Source organism: Canis lupus, chromosome 1 (assembly GCF_011100685.1).
Source record: "Canis lupus familiaris isolate Mischka breed German Shepherd chromosome 1, alternate assembly UU_Cfam_GSD_1.0, whole genome shotgun sequence".
Lineage (NCBI taxonomy): Eukaryota > Metazoa > Chordata > Mammalia > Carnivora > Canidae > Canis > Canis lupus.
In genome coordinates, this window is record NC_049222.1 from 73,742,946 (window position 1) to 73,763,381 (window position 20,436).

Below are 20,436 nucleotides of genomic sequence, written 5' to 3' on the forward strand. Positions count from 1 at the left end.
TAGCAGAGCATGAACAATTGGGAATAAATCAATAAACACGAAAATGTCAGGCTGTAACAAATCCTTTCCAAATCGTTGGCATAAGGCCATATGATGGAAGCAACTGGTTGACCAGGCAGTCCATTCTGAGATGAGATGACGCTATAAGCTGAAATTTTGATGACAGGAGGCTCATGGACACAAACACCCTCTTGGGGTGCTTTCCCCACCTTTCCACAGCTTCTTTCCTTCCCTGCTTCCTCTGCTATAGATCAAGGATCCTATGGGAAAGCAGCCTGCTCAGCCCGGGCTTTCCACCGAGCTGGCCATCTTCTTGGCTTCTTGATTAATTCCCTTAACAGACTCAAAAAGGGCTCTATCCTTTGGGCTTGACCTTGATCCTAAGGGTTGGACAATCTCAGACCAGTGCCACAATTGTTGGTTTTATGAAATCTATTCTACTCACGGAGCTTGTAAATAACAACCACGACAACAACCAATATTAATTAGGTGCTTCCTCCATGTCAAAATCCAATAGATCAAAGCAAAGGAACAATGGCCATAGCGATCATCAGAGACCCTAGGACCAGGGGCCTTTGTCATGTTGCTGGGCTACAGGAACTGCAGGAATTCTGTGCACCCAAGGGAGAGTGACAAAGTGCCAAGATCAACTGGTATCTGCCTTACATCAACTAGCCGTGAGGGATTAAGCTAGATTCATTTTTATTTAAAATACACATATACATATAATATTTCATATATATTTTTATATAAAATTATATATATTTACCTATGCAAAATATATACTATAATACATTTAAATATATGAAATATTACTAGCTCTTGAGTGCTTTGAATCAGACCAGTGTGATGCAGTCATTCTCTAGTTCAATAAACTTTCAATGATTTCCTACTTCCCACACTGTGGGGAATAAACAGGTGATGGACAGGCCTGCCAGTGTTTCAAGCAGGGGTGGGGGAGAACTCACACTGCGTTATGAAGATAAATTCCCCATTAAAAATCCCAGGTTGCCAGGACCCTTTGAAAAAAATCAGAAGTTCTGGCATCTTTGGGTCCCTATTTATACATGGCATCAGCAGCTGGAATTGAATTATTAATTGTCCACGAATTTCTAGGAACAGCAATTTCATTAACTGTCAGTTTCACATCATTTTCTAATTTCCATTTTGGTTTCTTCTTTGATTCATGAGTTTTCAGAGTGCATTTTAAAATTTCTCAACCTATACTGTGTCTTCAGGTTATCTTTTTTGTTACAAATTCTAGCTTAATTGCCTTCTGTTACACGATGTGGTCTAAATGACACTCATTTTAATTTTTGTTGAGGATCGCCTTACGTCTAAAAATAAGGTTGATGTTCATAGATCCTCTGTATGTTCTGCAATTACTGGGGAAAGTGTTCCATATATGTCCATTAGATTCTGTTAATCTATATACTTACTGAGCATTTATCTGCCTTATCTGTAAATATCTGAGGGAGTAGTTTGAAAATCTCCCACTATGATGGTTGTTCTGTGTATTTTATAATTTTGTCAACTTTTGAATCTTTTTCAGTAGGTGTTATATAATGATCTCAAAATGTCTTTTGTCTTAAAATCAGCTTTTATCTAATATTAACCTGGCTATTCCAGTTGTCTTGAGTTTGTATATGTCTGTCATAATTTTTCCCACTCATTTGTATTCAACCTTTCATATCTTTTTACACAGACTTATAAATAGTCCATATCTGAATCATGTGCTGCATCGATATTTATCTATTATAAATAGTCTGTATCTGAATGTGCTGCATCGATGTTTGTTGGCTTGTTCATCCAGTGTGACAGTATTTGTCTTTTAACTATAAATTATGGTCTACTAATATTTGTTTTGATTAATGATGCACTTGGATTAATTTTTACCACCTTGTTCTGTATTTTCTCTTTGTCCAAAGCTTTTTAGTTTTGTCTTGCCTTCCTGACTTGCCTTCTTTTGGCTTCAGTGTTGGGTTTTTTTCCTCCCTTTTCACTTTATGCCTTTTCTGATTTGAAACTTACACTTTGGTTGTCTCTTCTGTTAGTGGTATCCTAGATGCATAGATGACTATGCATATTTAACTTTAAAAAGTAGAAGTGGATCAACATTTTACCTTCAATTTAAACAATATATGGATAACCTTAGAGTTCTTCAACATTGATCACATACTTTCTGACTTTCATGTCATGTATCTGAGGATTCTATTTCCACACTGATGTTATATACCCATAAATTAGATTGTTAATATAGTCAGTGTTTGTTTATATTTACCAAGAAACACATCATATTATTTACTTCCATTTCTTTTTGTATTTCGGGTGCGCCTCCTTGCTCATTTTTCTGCTTATTTCTCATTTCTTTCTGAAATATATTTTTTAGCCTTTCATTAATGAAGAACTGTTGGTAGTAACCTGCTTCAGGGTATCGGTTTTGGTTTTGGTTTGCTTGTTTGTTTTTGTCTAAAAATGTCTTTATTTTGGCCTCATTCTTAAAAGATAGTTTCACTAGATATTCAATTTTATCTTTAATTGTTTCTATTGACATTTTTTTTTTAGAGCCAATATCCCTGGGGATGAAATGGCAGAGAAGCCTGAAGACACATCTCTGCTGGCATCTATGTTTACCACCTAACTTATTACCTAAAGTGATTCATAGGATGGGGCTGATGTCAGGACTTGTTAGACATTTGAAATCTTTGTATTGTTAAATGCATAGACAGTTAGTTGGGTGTCCTTTTTTCTTTCACCCACCATTTGTCTGGTAAATACACCAGGCTGCAGTAGTAAAACACACTTAAGCTGCTTTATGTCAGCAAACACAGAACAATAGCATCTTCTCAAGACCATTGTCTTCAGATAGAACCACAGGACATTGTTGTAATCTTCAACAGTCTCTGCAGACCAGGAATACCCCCCGGAGTCAGCTGGCTTCCAGCTGCTTTAGATTATCACCCACCCTTCCTCCCACATTGAAATTGTTTTGTAATGAAGGTACAATGTCCTCACTCTTACTAATACAGAATTCCCTTTGTGCCCCTTCTTCCCCACCCCACCATAAACTTTACCTGTGATATATGCTCCATAAGTATTGGTTGAACTTAAAAAAATAAAGACCCAGCCTGTCTTAAGAGGGATTTCAATCTAACACAGAAAAAAGTCAGGAAATAACTATTGACCAGGAATACAGGCAGCCTTGACAGTGACCTAAAATTTGTTTAAAGAGTAATGAACTATTTCATTGATCTATTCCCTTCATCCTTGAGTGCAATTCTGTTGGGCTAGAAACTGAAATGGAGTTTTAGGTAATGAGCCCTAGGTTCTGAGGGCACAATTTTTAATGGGAAAATATTGTTGTATAAGGAAATTGATGCAGAGAACAATGATGAGGATAATAACTGCATGCTTACTGCATGCTAAGCCTGGTACACACCACTTTCTCTGTATTGTTTCATTTACTCCTTACAACAGAACAAAATGAGTATTATTATCTGGATTTTATAGTTTAGGAAACTGAGATTTAGAGAAAAATCTAAGTAATATCTACCTTCGCCACCACCACCACCACCCTCCTCCCCCCAAAAAAATAAGTTGGAGTGACGTTGGCATCCCTTATTTGAGACCAGTGGGCATTGTAACAGTCAATGTGATTTTGGAGGGATTTCAGTGACAAGACCCTCCCTCCTGACCACATATGCAGCCCATCAGATTTGTTCTCCCAGACCTTCCCATCTTTTGCAAAGTCACAGAGGTGACAATAATGGGGGTGGGGATGAGTTATGAAAATAACATCTTAAAGAGGAGCTCTGTGCTCTGAAATCCACACAACTTTCCTGGCTCCTTCTTAAGGCTTGCTGGATAGCTCTTTTTTTCTTCCTTCAATTTGGTTTGCCAGGCAGTATCCTTCCAACAAATACTCTTTCTTTTACCAGACTGAATAACAAATAACCACAAGTGGTAACTTCGTACTGAACAACACCATGAAAGAAGCATGGTTATCACCCAGAAATGAACATAGGAAGTGAGATTCCCATTTGTGATGGCAGAGGGTCAAAAATCAACCCCTACAAGCACTGATGAACCTGACCAAACCAGTGCCTGTGGCAATGGACAGAGCACGCATACAGCAGGTAGACTCTCAGGAACTGGGTGGTTCACTGTCCAGGGAGAAGGATGTGAAGACCACAAGTCTACAAGGTTGCTCCTGAATATACAGCATGAATTAAAACTACAGAATACATGCTCAAACCTTGAAATTCCCACTTCCAGCCAGCAAAGAAAAAAACATGGCTTCTCTGTGAATGCTAAAAGTGTTTATTACCATGTTTAGAGTTGACCTGATGGAAAACCAAAACCAAAAGATTGATGTGCTGTTGTTCGTTGAATCTGAATACCAGGCAAGTCCACAACCTTGCAAAGCCCCTCAGTGAGCATGGGGGCCTTGATCAGGAAAGGGTGGAATTCTCTCAACTGGAACGGTGACATCCAGAGGGAATGAAGAAACTGTAAAATCCCATGTGATTCGCATGAGAAAACAATGAAGTAGACCATATTTCACAGACCCAAAAATATTTTATAGAAGAGAAAAACTTACAGATCTCACACTGTAAGAGGCAGAGCCAGAATTCAATCCAAGAATGTCTGACCCAAAGTCCGAGCTCTAAACTAGGGTTCAGCAAACCGTTTCTATGAAGGGCTTTGCATGCCTTTTGCCAAGCAGGACTACACCCTGCCAGTGTGAGCAAAAGCAACTGCAGATAACACAGAAACAAATGGGTGTGGCTGAGCTCCAATAAAACTTCATTTGTGGACACTGACGTTTGAATTTGAGATGATTTTCACAGATTATAAAATATTACTTTGATTTCTAAAATAATTTTAAAATGTAAAAAATCATTCCTATCTCATGAGCCATACAAAAGCAAGCACTGCTGTAGTTTGCCACCACTCACTCCTAGCCATATTATGTCAGCAGAATTGAAACAGATCTTTGAAAATAGGTCCATGATTCCTTGCAAATATATCCAAGAAAGGCCCTTTCTATACAAACATAGCATGTGCTTCTTCTCTGGCTTCTGGGCAGTAGAATATCATGTTGTCAGAGATGGCCTCACACACTTCAAAACTGTCCATGTAGGCCACATGGTTGGCTGTCCAGAGGACAGAAAGTCAAGTATTCATTTCAAAAACAGAAAATCAAATAAAAGATCACATTAAAAAGAGGAGTTTGCATGTTTGAGAAAAATACCCATGCTGACATCAGGGCAGCTGAAATGAACTTTCAGCCAAGAAACCAAAATACAAAGAGCCAGGCATGTTTACTTTGCATCTCATAAAGGGTTTATGAGAACTTTAATATGGCTACTGAGTATACTTTTGGCTTGTTAGACGTTTTATTTTTTGACCAGGGAAAAAATTTTTAAATGAAGACCCCAATACATTAGTTTGGACGTCAGAGTCAAAGATACGTTTAAGTACTTGGGAGGATGCTTCTCTCTGACCTCTGTGTTCCCTGCTGCCATTCTGATCAACATCCATTTCTCTTTGGTCACAAAAACTCTGACATTAATCATATAAAGAAAGACTCGTTGTCTACTACGAATTCCACATCTGCTTTCAAGAAAGGCAGGGACAGCAGGAATGGGGTGGAGGCGGGGGTCAGAAGCATTCAGCCCGTGTACAGGCAGTATCTTACTGCCGTCTTCATAGAAGTAGTGGCTGAGAGTGTTGAACACTTTAGAGAGCCTGCACAAATCCCCCATGCTGAGGTTTAGCCCTCAGGTGTTACATGTTTGTGTCTTCCATCCCCAGGAAGGGCTGCCTTGGGATTTGAGAAAAGACACGAAACTGTGTCTAGAGAGGCAGAAAGGTCTTCCCTCCATCCTATCCTGTTTTTGCTTGATTTCCAAGATAGTCTGTGTTTTTAAAAGAATTATGAAGGCACATTCTGGTTGTTTGCTATTTGCTAATTTGTAGGGGGAAGAGCAGAGAGGAGTACACATGGATAGAATGCAGATAAAGGGTGTTGGTTGAGAAATAAAAATAGACAGGACTTCTTAAAATCAATTTGTTTCAAAAGATTAGAGCTCTGAATTTGTAACAGGCATTTGTATGGTGGACACAGAGACAAGGGTTTTAAAAGCCCTTATCTTCAGAAAACTAATTAAATGGAGTAAAGTAGAATAAAATATGTACAATAAACAATAGTACTTTAAATCAAGACTGGAAGGAAATACTCCTTTAGTGGAGTAAAAGAAGCACAGGTGAGGGGCACCTGGGTGGCTCAGTTAATGAAGCATCCGCCTTTGGCTCAGGTCCTGAGTTCGAGCCCCATATCAGGTTTCCTGCTAAGCAGGGAGCCTGCTTCTCCCTCTCCCTCTGTCCCCCACTCATGCTCTCTCTGTCTCTCAAATAAATAAATAAAATCATAAAAGAAAATAAAAGCACAGATGAGCAAAAAGATCAGAAGTTCTCATCTTGCTTTTTATTTGTTGCATCTGAGATACTTACTCGAAGGACAAAATGACATGAGGGCCCTTCCTCCTTCCCTCTTCAATCCCAGAACCTCAAGATCCATGGCCCTGACCCACCCTTACAAGGGAAATAGACAATTACTGGGAACTTCATAAGGAACCAGACACAAAAAGATGAAGTTTCGGGCTGGGCAGGGGTTGGTACATCTTGCTCCTTAGGCCAAACTGGGCCGCTGCCTATTTTTGTATGACCCATGGGGTAAGATCAGTTCTCACATCATTGAATGGGTGGGAAACAAGAAAATAAAAGGAATTAAATCCAATTTCAGTGTCCATAAGTAAGGCTTATTGGAACACAGACATGCCCATTCATTTATGAATTGTCTCCGCTGCTTTTCTTTTAAGATTTTATTTATTTATTTATTTGAGAGAGAGAGTGTACAAGCAGAAGAGAAGGGCAGAGGGAGAAGCAGACTCCCCATGTAGAGTCATGTAAAGTTATAAGACATAAGAGCAGGGAGCCTGATGGGGTGCCTGGGTGGCTCAGTCGGTTAAGCAGCTGCCTTCGACTCAGGTCACGATCCCGGGGTTCTCCGCTGCTTTCTAGTTGAACAATTCAACAGACACCCCATGGCCTGCAAAGCCTAATCTATTTCCACTCTGGCCCTTCACAAAAGGTTTGCCAAGCCCATAGTGAGGAATAAAAAGGCAAAGAACTGAGGAAGGAAACAAAGAGGGTGAGGAGCCAGTCCAGGTGACACTGTCATTTCCAGCTGTACGAATCTGCACGGGAGCCACCAGGAGAGCCCAGTACAAACATCTCGTGCCCTCAAAAACTCTGGGTCAAGATGGAGATACTAGGAATCTGGCTCATCAGTTTATCTATGGGTTGCATTGTATCGTTCAAGTCCAAACTAAGGGCTGATCATTCTTTGGAATTCTTTATGTGCTGGAACAACTGAAAGGAAGCCTATTTTGTTACAGATCGAAGCTTCTCCCACAAGTACAGTAAGTTGGGGTGTGTGTTTAGGAGGAAGGGGTGGATAGTGGAGAGACATTCTGCAGATACATTTTGAAAGGTCCTCAGTGGGGGGCAGGACTGCTGCGGAGGGCTGAGCTTTCTTTCTGACTGTACATACTTGAGCGGTGCTTAAGTATTGTAATAAGTCTTTTTAGTAACTTAATAAAGCAATAAAAATGGAAGAAAGAAAGAATAAATATGCTCCATTAAAGAAATATAACCGTGAATTTTGTGGGTTTGAAGATAATGGAACTGAGACTTGACTCTTTGGGAAAAGGAAGTGGAAGAAGCAAATCAGGAAATGCTTTAGGAGGACGTGACATTTGCAATAAGCCTTCAAGGATCCATAAGATTTGACAGGGTGAAGAGGGCATCATGTGCCAAAGAAACATACAAAAGCATAAGGGTGGGGGTGCTCCAGCCTCAATAAAGATGAGGGCTGCCTAGACGGCCTCCAAGCTTACTGACTTGGGAAATGCATTTGCCAGGCTGATTTGGTTGTACACACAGGGACACCCTCCACAAAATAACCAGCTGTAAGGGAACGCTCAGCTACTTATTAGCATGGCTTGCTGCTTTATCAGGAAATAACAAAAGAAAAGAAGGAAGAATATTTCTATCACACTAATATAAATGCTGATGATACTGGACCATCTTGAATTCCAGCATGCTTGCTCAATGCTCCGCTGTAGAATGACCAAACATGGATCAATCCAGTGACCTCAGTTTCCAAATTAATTAGCAGCCATGCCTTTTCCTGATGCAAATGAACTTAAGCAAAGCCAGCTTCCAGGCTTAATGGTGGTTGTTTTGACCTCCCTATCGGTACAGCCTACCCGTCATTCTCACCTGATAATAAATGTCACCTCTTGGATCCTACTCCAGACCTACTGGATTAGTATCTCTGCAGGTGGGGACTGAAAGTCTCTAGCTCTATCACGCTTCCAGGTGATGTTTATGGATGAAGACTTGAGGCCTCACTTCTAGAATGTGCACTGCATAGTTCCATGGCATCTATTATTGATGATCCTACTAAGGACAAGTTGAAACATTTAAAGACTTGTTTCTAACTTGACCTATCCAATCTAGCAACTTCAAATTGAGGAATTTAAGGTCATGTTCTTTCTGGCTCATCTGTGCTCCATTACGGACTTTTTGGACTTAGGATCAACGTTTCTTCTTTCTCAAACATTCTCCCTCCAGTTTCTGAGAGAGGTAAGAGAAATAACTCTCATAAAGTATTTAGCACAAGGCCTGACACCTACAAGATGTCAAAAACCGTTGATTGCTTCCCGAAGTTTGATTCATCTCTTAAATATCTCAGGTTGTTTGTCTTAAGGATTCACAACAGAAATGATCACAGGTCCTTAAAGTGTAGCCACAGTGAGCCGCGTGAGCACTTTCCCTCAAAGCCAGTGGTCGAAGGCAAGGCACTCAACGGCGCTGCCTTCTAGTGGCTTTTTGCCCATTTCCAGGCAGTCAGTCTGGAGCTGCTCTCTGGAGCAGTGGTTCTCAGCCTTTGCTCAACTGGGGAACCCTTGACTCCAACAGAATCTGACACCAAGGGCAGGTCCCAAGCAGTGCCAAGTCGCTATGGTTGAAGCAGGGGTGTGAGGGCCCAGAGCTTGTCCTCATCTCCTGGGCCAACTCCCCTACTAGGCACCCAGTTTGAAAGCTATCCTCAAGTCTCAGAATCTTTTGGAATCTGAGATGGAAGAAATGTGGTGTGAATGTTATTCAAGGGTCAAGAAAAGACTCTTGATCACTGGAGAGAGCAAAGCCCTGCAGAGAAGGCAAAAACAACTTTGAAACACTGCTTTCATTATAAAAATGAATATTTAAAATGAAACTTATCTATTCATATTAGTGGACATCTTTGAAAAGAGTTCTGGCTAATTCCACCACCCTGATACAATGCTGTTACCTACTTGGGACATTTGGAAAGGTGGTAAGTGGAAAGAGAACAGAGGTAGAGTCATGTAAAGTTATAAGACACATCAGAGTTACACGGTGGGAGAAAGAGGATTGCTCAGAGCTGCTTTGCTATAGAATGTAAAAAACTGGAGCTTTGTCCCCAACCATGGGACCTGAGGTCTGGCTCTTCTACTCCAGGTGGAGCCAGGGCCCTGGGAGAAGAGCAGAGGGATAAGAAAAGCTAAGGGCTAGAAAGACAAGAGGGAGGAACACAGAAAACCCAGCGGGAGAAGAGAACTTCGGGATGCCCATCAGACAGGGACTCTGCATAGTTCACCAGCCAGAAGAACTCAGGGCACATTTGTCTTCAGCTAATTCCAGGACCCGAGTCCCGGTGAAGAAGCGCACCTTTATACCGCCCATACTTCCAACACGTGACTATGAGGCCACATAACCAGGCTCACTGCTCACTGCCTTCAGCAGCCCTTCAATGCCTTTGGGGTAAAGCACAAATCGCTGTGGGTGACTGATGAGGCTCCTAGTGACTTCTCCAGACATGCCCCTCACATCCAAGCCCTTCCCCACCATCACCACCCTCCCCTTCACTTCTCACAGCCACAACGTTCTCTCCAACCACACTTTGTGCCCCCCTACATTGATTAACCCAAGTATCGATTGAGCTCCCATGGTGTGGCAGGTACAGAGACTATGCGCTAAATCCCAGGGAGTGCCCAAACGTGCACCTGGTGTAACAGCCCATTGCATCTCCCTTCCCTCGTGCTGTCACACCTCCCCCTGCCTGGACATTTCCTCCCCACTCTGCTGACCATGTCCTGCTCCTCCTTCAAATGGGGGTGTACAGAGGCTTCCGTCTGCCTTCCTACCCTCCCTGGTCAGGGGAGCTCTCCCCCCATGCACCTGCTCCTCCATCGTTGCCCCCCTCACACTCCGCTGCCCCCTGGCAACAGCGGTGCTGCCAGGAGGCCTTTGTCAGGGATGTCACGTGAGGAATTAAGCGCTGCAGGAAATGAGCCAGTGTGTCCCCAATCCTCCCATAGGCCGCACGTGGTGTGGGGGATGAGTTAATTCCTGACCTGCTCTGCATACCTTGGGCATCCGGGTTCAGTTCTCTCAGGGAACCCCTCCATCCACCCCAGCACAGCATCCTGCACGCAGCATCTTTCAGCAAATGTTCACTTAATTCAGCTAGATGACTGAGGTCTCCAGGTTTGGGGCCTGGGGGCAGAATCTGCCGTGTCCTCGGGAGCCTGTAAATAAGGTCGTAGGGACGCGATCCCCTGGCCAGGTGATAGGCCTAAAGCTTGCAGGGAAAATCAGCGCTCCTTTTAAGAGGGCTGGAGAAACTAAAGCCTCGGCCCCACCTTCAGCACCAGAGATGCATTGTTCCCGCAGGTTCCAAGAGGTAGAGCGACTTCTCACCTTGCCTCCCCCACGCCGTCAGCCTTTACTCCTGGCTGCTTTGATTCCACTCCCCTGCAGGTGCCTCTGTTTCTAATTAGAGCCAGGGGCCTGACCCCCTGAGAGCTGATAACAATTTTGCCCCTAGACATACCTTGCCGGCTAACTGGAAAAGGCAGGTTAATGGTGTCTGCGCGGAAGGTATATTATTAGCAGTGAGTCTGTGAAGCAAATTCCCCGTGACTCTAATCTTCGGAATGCTGACTCCTGAGGTCAGTAATTGGGCACCACAGAATTCACCAGAGCAGCAGGCCTCAGCCTGTCTTCAGCCCTCTTTGAAATTCAGTTCCTGAGGTCAGGGAAATAATTGCTTCATTTGAAGGGGGTGAAAAGAGAAGAAACAACCTTCATTATTTCTTCAGTTTATCAATGCACCATGTTCTCAATATCCCGGGCTCATTAAAATAACACAGGCTGCTTGAGAAACTCAATCATCTCCACGGTGATTCTTGTCAGTCCGCTCCTCTTGCCAGCTCAGAGATGCCTAATGGCAGATAAGCCCGGGGTCCCGGACTCCTTCTCTTAGTCATTAATTCAGCAGCCAGGGTGCCACGATGCTCATTAACGTCCTTTGCCCCAGTTATATTAAAACCTTTAATTAACAGGGAGGATATTTTAATGTCAGTGCTTTGCAACTTTCCAAAGAAAAATGCCAATGTAATCAACTTGAACTCTTGACCACCCCTCATAACTCACAAATCTGCCTTCTTCTCAAGCAGCCTGACTCTGGGCTCAGTGCACATTCCTGATACACTGACCGTGATAATCTGGGCACCTGGTACCGGCTTGCCGGGAATGGCTTGACCATGGGATCATCCAGAGAATCTCTCTGAAGTTTGGACACTCTATTGGGATTCTGGTAATCTGCGAAAAGTCCCAGGCAAGATCCAGAGATCTACTTTTTCTGTTCATGATAAAGGTAAGATGGCAAAGAGGAAGGGCGGGTTGCTGTTCTTCACTGGACTAAAGCTCCATAACTCCTGTGGGCCAGACTTAATTCCACCTCACAAATAAAGAGAAAAATGAGCACAAAAGAGATGTGAAAGGAATGGACCAAAATTTACACTCCAGGCAGGAAAGGAGTGGGGGTGGGGGTGGGGCATGAAGTATAGGAAGGAAGGAAAAAGGAAGGCAGGAAAGAGGGCAGGAAGGAAAGAAGGAAGATAGACAGACTCACCCCCACTCACCACAGTAGCATCAGTACCCAGGTCCCTGGCTGAGTGCGGCATACACTAAGGGAGATCCTGGGGGGTGTCCAGTCCAGCCTGGCGTCCATCAGAGGACAGGAGGAGGCATCCACTGGCCTGCTGACCATGAGACCCGAGACATGGATCTTTACTCTCCATGGCCTTGGGACTTTGGGTCTGGTCCTCCAATACCCTCATGAGTCCCCACATCTGACTGGGCACTTGGCTCAAGGTTCTTCTACTCCCCACACCATTACTTTTAGGGGTCAGGGGCACCTGCCTCCTGGGACTTGGGTGCCTTCCTGTCTCGGACCCAGAATCTGCCAGCCTGGTCACTGAAATGGCCCTTTTGACCTGCTTTGTTGACGAACCATTAGGCTTGGTTAGGGCATACGATCTCAATGGCTTTTACAGGCAGTTGGCCTGCTTCAGTGGTTGGGAAATAATTTAAAGATGACATGGCTCTTTGGCAGTGGATATAAACCAATGCCACTCGAAGTAAGAAAACATTTTAAAACACATTACCATTCTTCTCCCTGCACCCTAGGATGCCAATGTTATAAACGGTATTAAAATAATTTTAAAGACCATTTTAAATTTTCCCCTTCTGTTAATCTTAATGGCCGAGGCAGATGTAAGATTCCTTTTGCTTCTCAGGCCACAGCAGAAAAGTACTAGAAAGGAATATATCAAAGCTCAGAGGCTGGAATTTTAAAAATGAGATTCAGATGTGTCTATAAATCTAGCGGAGAGATGCAAGGAGACCCTTCGAGCTGGTGTGGGCAAAACATGCCTGGAATTTGGTCTGTGACCTCACCTGGCCACTTTCTTCATTAAATCTGCTGCTTTGGGGCACACACGGGGCTGGGGTCAGTTGGGATGTTTTCATCAAATACACCATGCAATATTGTTTGCTCGCCTTGGGGCTGCCCAGCATTCTGCCTCCTGCTCAAGTGTCATGACTCAGCCAAATTTAAGAGGCAGGAAACTGAGCTGGATGGATCACTGGTTTGATCTCAAGTGACAAATCCCTTGTTGTGACTTCTTTCAGAGGCAGGAGATTGTTGAGGGGTGGGGGAGGCAGGGAGGAGGCAGAAGCAGGGGATGAGTGTTCACCAAGATGCCACCTGCACATCTCCACTTCTGTCCTGCTCGATGTTACCTCATGTCTACATATCTATCCAGAGAGAACATTTAAAAAGCGAACAGGAGTGAAGCACAGGGAGGTGTCATGAAAGAAATTGCAGGAATTCTGGAGCCAAATAATTCTAGGTTCAGTGCTCTCATTCCCTAGGTTAGGCAAGAGACTTAGGCTTCTGTGCCTTGGTTCCCACATCTGTGAAATGGGGATTCTATTAGAATTCTGCTAATTCTAATACTTCATAAAACCGTTATGTGTAACGGTTGTCAAAAGGGATGAATACAATAACATGCAAAATGCCTTGCACAGACAAGCAATCCTTTATTGATAAACATCAGATCCTATTTCTTTATTTTTCCAAATTACCTGCTACAGATTTGCCAACTTAGTGCAGTAGGTTAAGGGGAACTGTGAGAGATATAATCCTGATCTCTTAACAAAGAGGGCAACATTGGCAAGTTGAAAGACGGTGAAATCAAGGCTCTCGAACCCGAGGAATCACTCACAGCAAGAAGAGACTTATGATGAATAACGAAACTCAGGTGGTACCAACCTTGTTAGTTCAAAAATCATTAAATACTTTTCCAACATAGTGACCCAACTGAGGGACTGACATGATCACAATCGGTCGGATTCATTTTCCCAAAGGCCCAGATAGTCATGGAAATACCTTATGGATGACCCTGTTTCAGAGGTATATTTATTTAATAGTCTAGCCCACATGCTTACCCTACTCAAGTCCCAAGAATCCCCTTTCCTGGCTGCCATGTCTCAAAATCCAGCTCTCCAACCTTCTTTCTGGAGCACAGACTTTAGCTATGGGACCTTGAGAGAGAGGCAAAGAGGAAGAGAGAAAGCCCTTATCCAATGGCCTGGCCTGGCCCATGACAGAGAGCACTTTCACCCATGGGAACTGACATTGAAGACCTCCATTCCATTACTGCTTGCTCCCTTGAAAGTCAACAACACCTAGTGATTGCTGATAATACTTGTCCAACTTCGGTACATTAAGGAATGGTCATTTTCACATATAACCATGTGTAGACCAGATCCTTCTGCTGCACAAAGTGGCAAATACACTCCTTAACTCCATAAACATCCAGAAGTCCTCACCACATCAGGTCTGAGTCTTTTGGAACACAATCACCGACAAAAAACGCACACAATTTTGTAAGAACAGACAACAGTTTGCATTGCACGCGCACACACACACACACACACACCCCAATTCTCCCAAAGAAAACAGCTAAAATATGCAATATGTGTTGCCAAAAACAAAGCAAATACAATTAAAAACTCATTCTGGTGACTCCCTAGTTTTCTGCAGCAGTGGCCAGGTATTTGCTTATTGATTCATGGCTTATTCACTCATTTATTCAACAAATGCTCACTAGTGACTGGCACTGTTCTAAGGAACGGTGGCACTGCCTATCCTCACAGAGTTGAAAGTTAATAGCCCATTGTGATCCTTTCCCAGAACTAAATACATGCATAGATATATAAATACATTTAAAGAAAAACATTGCAAGCTTGTTTCAAAGGCTTGAATTAAAGTCTTGAAAATTATTTTTCCATTGATGCTCATTTTGACTTAAAAAAACACATGAGGGACTGCACACTGGATATATATTATCTTATCCAACACTTTCCAGTTCTTGTGACACTGCTTCCTCTTCTATGTCCTCACCGACCACCCATTTAATGACCAATTGCATTCTTAGCTAGGATTTACCTTTTTATTTTAAAACAAAAAATGTTTACCATTGCTAATCTAGCGCACCCTCCAGCCTTCACAGAATATGTCTGTATCTGTATTTTAAAATGTTCATAAGAGGGGCACCTGGGTGGCTCAGTCCATTAAGCGTCTGACTTTTGATTTCAGCTCAGGTCATGATCTCAGGGTTGTGAGATTCAGCCCCCATCAGGCTCCACACCCAGTTTAAGATTCTCTCTCTCCCGCTCCCTCTGACCCTCCCCCTCCAAAAAAATAAAATGTTCATAAGAGCAATTATCATTCCTAGTATAGTGTTTTCTGGCACATCAGGTTCACAGTCTTCCTCTACCAGTGAATGTACCTAAGGATGTAGGTGCTAACATTCTGTGGGGTCTTTATTTAGTTTTGCTTTAGTGAAAGACTTATGTACTGAGATTGTCATTCCTATGGTCCTCTTTACTTCTCACTGCAGCCCCCAAAAGTAATTTCTTCACAGATGAGCATGCAGAGGCTCCCTGTGCAGCTCTCCACCCAGCTAGTTGATGGCAGAGCCAGAAGTTAGCCTCTGGGTTGAAAACTGAGAGCTAAAGCCCCAAGAGAGAGCCTGCCCTTGACTGAGGGGGAGGAGAAAACATGGGCTTTGAACTGTAGTCATGTCTAGATTTTTAGAGGCCTTTCCAAGATACGTCAGGATTTTTCCAGGGTTTCCTTTTCAGATAAATGGTCCCGTGTTGACTCCTCTGTGTCTGGGCTGGCTCAACTGAAAGCATATTTATTTCTGTGGGAATGATAGAACATGGGGTGGGGGAGGTTCTTCGTCTGCACAGCTGTCTCTAATCCCTGAAGTTCAAATCTCCAAAGCTGATAGACCATCATTCAAGTTGGTGAGTCCAACAGAAAGATGTAAGCTCTCTCATGATTGCTGGGATTTGGTACCAGCACAAATGATCTTTTAGATGAAAATAGACTATAAAAGAATCTTCCAGTGGGTTAAAAAAAAAAAAAAAACTGAGCTTATATCGGCTTACATGGCACTTACATTCTTCCTGTCTTGGGTCGAGAGCAGAACTTTGAAGAGTCCTTGCCTGAAACAGTCCTCATGATGGCCCTTTAAGCAAAGTCAACAGGTTGGTGCTCAAAACAAACTCTTCAAAGACCTTGCATCCTAGGTTGAGGATTAAAATTTAAACTATTTGGAAACCACAACCAAAGATGCACAACATTGTCTTTTGCGATTGGTAGATGATATTTAGTGACAGAATGCACCCCTCTTTCTGGAAATAAAAATCCAGTCAAGCAAATTAATATTTTCACTAACTTTTTGTCCTCAAATGCCTGAGGGATAAGACATACTCCCCCTAGTCACAGCATCTGACTCTAGGCATGATTTAGGATTGAGAAGGGAATTGGGTGTCCCCTAAAGGGGTTATAGGCACTGCAATATCAAGATCTATCAGGGAGAGAATGGAACCCCTTGGTGGGGCTTTAAAAAAAACCCAGATGATTAGGGTGGGCCCACTCATCTTCTCCAGCACTTCTCCCCTCCTGTCTTCGGGTGAAAATATAAAGTGAAAAAGTTCACTCTCCCCAAAACAACCAAACACCAAGAAGCTCCTGAGGCCTCTATAACTTGGAACAGATACTTGATATAATCATTTATTCAGCCAGGCTATGCTCACTGGGAAAGTCCATCGAAAAACAAACAAAACAAAACAAAAAACCACACTCATCTAGTCCATTAAAGAATAATAGACAGATACATCCTAGTACCTTTGGACAGTAATTATTATGGTCCTACACATGTGATCAAACCTAAAAATAAACATACTATTTGTATTTTAGCGATTACAACTTATATTTATCAGGCCAGTTCAGCAGTCTTTACTAAGAATATACACATTTTTTTCTCCTTTTCACTAGTACTTTAAAATTTTTTCCTTTATATGTTCTCTATCATTTAACCAAATTTGCATGTAAAACTATTAGACAAAAGTGAAATATTTTACTCACACTATTTTTCTTTGATTATCCCTTAATATAACAAACATAAATGGTGCAGATTTTTTCTAAAATCTGAATATAGAATAAGCCATCTATTGCTTAATGACTTTCATTTAAAGAACTTGCAAATAGATTTATTCTGCTCCCACCCTCCCTCACCCTCATCAGGAAAAATACAGCAAATAATTTTCTTAAAAATACTAATTTTTGCTGCATTCATGGCTGCTGAGAATAAAACACACAGCGAAACCCTCTGGGATGTGAACAGTTAAATTTAAGCTAAATAAGTAATCAAGTTGGCAGAGTTTTCCCAAGTTAAAAGCTTGACTTAGACCTTTCATTTCCAAAGAGGCTTACTTCCTGTCTCCATCTTAATTCTTAAGCCATTATTAGAAGAGAAGTTAGAGGTGTCTGCAGAAGAATTTCCATTCTATATTTTTTATTGGAGTTCAATTTGCCAACATATAGCATAACACCCAGTGCTCATCCCACCAAGTGCCCCCCTCAGTGTCCATCATCCAATCACCCCAACCCCCCACCCACCTCCCCTCCCACTACCCATTGTTCATTTCCCAGAGTTAGGTGTCTCTCATGTTTTGTCACCCTCACTGATATTTTCACTCATTTTCTCTCCTTTCCCTTTATTCCCTTTCACTAATTTTTATATTCCCCAAATGAATGAGACCATATAATGTTTGTCCTTCTCCGATTGACTTATTTCACTCAGCATAATACCCTTCAGGTCCATCCACGTCGAAGCAAATGATGGGTATTTGTCATTTCTAATGGCTGAGTAATATTCCACTGTATACATATACCACAGCTTCTTTATCCAGTCATCTTTTGAGGGACACCGAGGCTCCTTCCACAGTTTAGCTATTGTGAACATTGCTGCTGTAAACATCGGGATGCAGGTGTCCTGGCGTTTCACTGCATCTGTATCTTTGGGGTAAATCCCCAGCAGTGCAATTGCTGGGTCATAGGGCAGATCTATTTTTAACTCTTTGAGGAACCTCCACGCGGTTTTCCAGAGTGGCTGCACAATTTCACATTCCCACCAACGGTGCAAGAGTGTTCCCCTTTCTCCACATCCTCTCCAACATTTGTTGTTTCCTGTCTTGTTAATTCTCACCATTATCACTGGTGTGAGGTGGTATCTCATTGTGGTTTTGATTTGTATTTCCCTGATGGCAAGTGATGCAGAGCATTTTCTCATGTGCTTGTTGGCCATGTGTATGTCTTCTTTGGTGAAATTTCTGTTTATGACTTTTGCCCATTTCATGATTGGATTATTTGTTTCTTTGCTGTTGAGTTTAATAAGTTCTCTATAGATCTTGGACACTAGCCCTTTATCTGATATGTCATTTGCAAATATCTTCTCCCATTCTATAGGTTGTCTTTTAGTTTTGTTGACTGTTTTTTTGCTGTGCAGAAGCTTTTTATCTTGATGAAGTCCCAATAATTCATTTTTGCTTTTGTTTCCCTTGCCTTCATGTATGTATCTTGCAAGAAGTTGCTGGAACAGGAAGAAATAGAAAACCCGAACAGGCCAATAACCAGGGAGGAAATTGAAGCAGTCATCAAAAACCTCCCAAGACACAAAACCAGATGGTTTCCCAGGAGAATTCTATCAAACATTTAAAGAAGAAACCATACCTATTCCACTAAAGCTGTTCAGAAAGATAAAAAGAGATGGAGTACTTCCGAACTCATTCTATGAGGCCAGCATCACCTTAATTCCAAAACCAGACAAAGACCCCACCAAAAAGGAGAATTATAGACCAATATCCCTGATGAACACAGATGCAAAAATTCTCAACAAGATACTAGCCAATAGGATCCAATAATACATTAGGAAGATTATTCATCATGACCAAGTGGGATTTATCCCCGGGATGCAAGGCTGATTCAACACTCATAAAGCAATCAATGTGATTGATCATATCACCAAGAGAAAAAACAAGAACCATATGATCCTCTCAATAGATGCAGAGAAAGCATTTGACAAAATACAGCATCCATTTCTGATCAAAACTCTTCAGAGTGTAGGGATAGAGGGAACATTCCTCAACATCTTAAAAGCCATCTATGAAAAGCCCACAGCAAATATCATTCTCAATGGAGAAACACTGGGAGCCTTTCCCCTAAGATCAGGAACACGACAGGGATGTCCACTCTCACCACTGCTATTCAACATAGTACTGGAAGTCCTAGCCTCAGCAACCAGGCAACAAAAAGAAATAAAAGGCATTCAAATTGGTGAAGAAGAAGTCAAACTCTCCCTCTTCGCAGATGACATGATACTGTACATAGAAAACCCAAAAGACTCCACCCCAAGATTGCTAGAACTCATACAGCAATTCATCAGCGTGGCAGGATACAAAATCAATGCCTAGAAATCAGTGGCATTTCTATACACTAACAACGAGACTGAAGAAAGAGAAAATAAGGAGTCAATCCCATTTACAATTGCACCCAAAAGCATAAGATACCTAGGAATAAACCGAACCAAAGAGGTAAAGGATCTATACCTTAAAAACTACAGAACACTTCTGAAAGAAATTGAGGAAGACACAAAGAGATGGAAAAATACTCCATGCTCATGGATTGGAAGAATTAATATTGTGAAAATGTCAATGTTACCCAGGGCAATGTACACATTTAATGCAATCCCTATCAAAATACCATGGGCTTTCTTCAGAGAGTCCCATCTTAAGATTTGTGTGGAATCAGAAAAGACCCCAAATAGCCAGGGGAATATTAAAAAAGAAAACCATAGCCGGGGGCTTCACAATGCCAGATTTCAGGTTGTACTACAAAGCTGTGGTCATCAAGACAGTGTGGTACTGGCCCAAAAACAGACACATAGAATTTCCATTCTAGACCAAGGCACACAGCTTTGGGCTTGCCCCATTGTCAGTGTGCTTAGAGCTGCACAGCCAGGGAGGAAGCATGGAATCCACTCATCACTGAAAGAAAAACTGGTTCCATATACCCACACGCACTCACACACACCTCATTTTGTGTCTGGATTTCAGACAAGCAACAGCACATAACAAAGTCAAGGAAATGGCAATCTGTTCCTGCTTAAACCTACTTATAGGAGAAAAATACATTTGGATGACCTATTCAAAAGGTGTTTTAACTTTATTCCAAGTGGCCAGCAGGAGAGCTTGCTCAGAATGAATGGAATTTCTACCTTCTTAAAGAATTTGAGCTATTAACATTCGTAATTATAAAATTCGTTTGAATCAAGTGTCCAAATTAATCTACAAGATTTCCCTGCCTTTTCCTTGGTTTAAAAAAAATCATGTGTCCGGGGCACCTGGGTGGCTCAGCAGTTGAACATCTGTCTTCGGCTCAGGGTGTGATCCCGGAGCCCCAGGATCGATTCCCACATCAGGCTTTCCACATGAAGACTGCTTCTCCCTCTGCCTCTCTCTCTCTCTCTCTCTCTCTCTCTCTCTCTTTCTCTCTCTCATTAATAAATAGTTAAAATC

At 42.2% G+C, this 20,436-nt stretch overlaps 1 long non-coding RNA gene across 1 annotated transcript; it reads left to right on the forward strand.

Moving 5' to 3' along the window:
* Positions 1 to 630: 630 nt before the first annotated feature.
* LOC119867029 lies at positions 631 to 4,810 on the forward strand. The gene is made up of 3 exons (XR_005353147.1): positions 631 to 677; positions 2,566 to 3,000; positions 3,939 to 4,810. It is a non-coding gene; the product is annotated as an uncharacterized LOC119867029 (long non-coding RNA).
* Positions 4,811 to 20,436: the final 15,626 nt, after the last annotated feature.